The sequence below is a fragment of the Chrysochloris asiatica genome, unplaced genomic scaffold, assembly GCF_000296735.1.
Source record: "Chrysochloris asiatica unplaced genomic scaffold, ChrAsi1.0 scaffold00006, whole genome shotgun sequence".
Lineage (NCBI taxonomy): Eukaryota > Metazoa > Chordata > Mammalia > Afrosoricida > Chrysochloridae > Chrysochloris > Chrysochloris asiatica.
In genome coordinates this window covers 10832612-10835923 of record NW_006408524.1, presented here as the reverse complement: position 1 = coordinate 10835923, position 3312 = coordinate 10832612, and positions in this window count along the sequence as shown.

Here is a 3312-nt window from a genome sequence, read left to right as displayed (position 1 = left end):
TTCTCAAACTCATAGGCACGGATGGTCTGCTCCTCCATGGTTTGCTTCACAGATTTATCCGTGTGCTTTCTTCCATTAGGTGTCATCGCGGATGTTTTCAGCTGCGTGTATTTCATCTCTGCAACACTCATCCTGCAATTACTTTTGAACTCAGATGTGCAGCACTATGTGCTGTGGGAAGGATGGTTGGTGCCACTAAAAAAGGTTGTAGGGTGGAGTCATACCTGACCTCTACTTCATAGTCTTGAGCTGATTTTGAGTTTTTCTTCTTGTGAAGCCAGAGGAAGTCAGGCATGGCCCCATATGTTTTTTGTAGCACTAGACTGCTAACTTCAGGCAAGGCCAGCAGTTCAAACCCACCATCTGCTCCTTGGAAGTCCTATACATGATCGGATATGTCAGAACTGACTTGATGACTCTTAGCAACACAACATAGTAGGATCTAAGGAACCTCGGTAGCGTAGTGGGTTCCCAAGATCAGCAGTTTGAATCTACCTGTCACTCCATGGAAGAAAGATGAGGTTTTTGTGAGCTCTGGTAGCGTAGTGGTTACGACTCGGGCTAGGAACCGCAAGGTCAGCAGTTCGAAACTACAAGCGGTTCTGTGGGAGAAAGATGAGGCTTTCTGCTCCAGTAAAGATTTACAGCCTCAGAAACCCTGTACAGGGTCGCTATGGGTCAGAACCAACTCCACAGCACATAATAATAACAACAATAGAAACCCTACACAGGGTCAATAAGTGTCAGAACCAAGTTGACAGCATACAACCACCACTGTAGTAGGGTCTGGGAGCATGATGGCGCTGTAGGATAAGCACTGGACTGCAAACCACAAGATCTTCAGTTTGAGCCCACTAGCTGCTTCTCAGGAGAAAGATGAGGCTTTCTGCTCCAGCGAAATGGGAGGCTATGAGTCAGAACCGACTCAATGTCACTTAACAACATCAGTCATTTTGGACTGTTGTTAAGTGCTGTTGAGTTGGTTCTGACTCACAGTGATGTTAAGTACTGTCGAGTCGGTTCCAACCCATAGTGACCCTGTCATTTTTCTGAGGCTGTAAATCTTTATGGGAGTTTCTGAGGTTTCTAAGGCTGTAAATCTTTATGGGAGCAGAAAACCTTATGTTTCTTCCACAGAACAGCGGGCAGTTTTGAACTGCTGACCTTAAGGTTCACAGCCGATTCATAACCACTACGCTACCAGAGCTCCTTCCTATTGTATATTATATCAATTGACTTAGAAATCCCCTGAGTCTGTGGTCCTAAATCTCCATACCCAGTGACTCATGCCTTCAAGGTGTTTGGTGGTGACTAAGACATTTTCAGGAATGTCCTCTGCTAAACTTAAACATTCATAGTTGTATTCCCATTCATTTCCCTGTATCTGTGTAATTTGCATGTATCTTCTTATAGATATTGCTTGTTGTTATTATTATTACAGTATTGCATATCTTTACTCTTATCTATCTCCTAGTGTCTATTTTCCTCGGCGATTTCTGTGTTTCCTGCTTTGAAAGTGCAGCATTTTTTTTTTTTTTTAAATCATATTTACTAGTTTCTAGCATCCCCTCCAGGCCACTGGAAGTATGTCATACATATATAATTTTAGATAAGAAATGTCCTCCAGGGCCCATTTTCCCAGCTCCACATACCCCCCTCCCTTTTTGGTCTTTACTAATAATTTGTAATACTGAATTGAACTGATACTCCAGCTGGAAATATCAGAAACACTGGAAGCTTATATAGGCATTTTTTTGATGCAACAATAATAGTTGCTTGTTGATTTTCTTTGACTTGATACTGCTCTTAGAAAATCTTATTCTGAGTAGGTTCCTTGATGACATCATTTCTTAAGTGTTCTGTGAGTGAATGATGCTCTCAATTGGTATCAACTGGATTGAAGTAAGCTTGGTTTGGTTTAAACGGATCTAAAACTAAGTCTCCAAGCTGAAATCACCTCTCTCTGGGAATTCCCATCGTATACCTTGTCTGATTTCTTTTTGTTTTGTTTCTTTAACCTTTGGTTCTTGAATGCATCCCGTTTCTCAGATAATAAAAGCACCCTGTCATCATTAATACATACCAGTCGTTTTATGGCGCTGTAGGTTAAACACAAGACTGCAAACCTTGACATCCACATTCAAACTCACCAGCCACTCCTCCAAAACTCTATATAGCCTGTCAGTCAGAACCAACTCAACAGTACTTAACAACAACAACAACAATTGTTTCATGTGGTGTTGTATATTTATCCTTCCTTTTATAGTCACAGTGTCCTATGTGTGCCCAATCTAATGTATTTGATCTCTATTTTTAGGACACTGTGTCTATGAAAGCTATACAATATTTTTTGTGAACGGTGCATTTTTTATTTATGTAAGTGGTGTGGTTCTGTAGTATAAGCACTCGACAGCAATGTTGGCTTGACCCACAAAGTCGGCAGTTCAGATCCACCAGCCACTCCTAGGAAACCCTATATAGAGTCACTATGAGTCAGAACTGACTGGACGGAACTTAACAAGTGCAGGGCATGCCATTGCTCTCTGTCCAGGTGGCTGCATGGCCCTCCGGTTCTCCTGCTCTTTTTTGATGTTCTTTGGGCCACAGACCAGAGCTACTGCTGTGTGGTCACCCTTTCCTCCAGTGATGGGCAGTTGGACTTCTGCAGCTTCTGGCTGCCAGCAGCAAGGGCTTGCTGGACACCTGATCAATGCTCATTGTAGTCATTTCTCTGAAAATGTGACCCCAGGTTTGCTGGCCACAGAGCACAGACTTACGTGTCTCCACTCAACACTGACAGGGCTTGGTGTTAGATGACCTGACGTTGTAATGTTTGCCAACTTGATGGCAACCATCTGATGGTTTTCAGAGGAGGATGAAGGTCTCTTCTCATACCTGGTAGTTATTCATGTGTATTCTTCTAGGACTCGATTCCTCAAGTCCTTTAGGTAGACCAAGGAGAAGAACAGACCGCAAGTGTTGAGAACGTAGTTATAAACTCTGAAGACATCATGCTGACTGACATAAACCAATCACAAAAGGACAAATAGAGTAGGTTCCCACTTGGATGGAATTTCTAGAGGAGGCAAACGTCAGGGGGCTTCACTGAACTGTAGTTAGCAGGGGCAGAGGGCATCATTGTTTGGGAAGCAGTGAGGCTCTGAAGATAAAAACATGTCAAGGAGCACTGACAGTAGATACACAACAAGATTAACACAATTGGTGTCATTGAATTGTACATGTAAACATGCTGAAATGGCAAATGTTGTGTGAGTGTGTATGTATGTATATATATATATATATATATATATA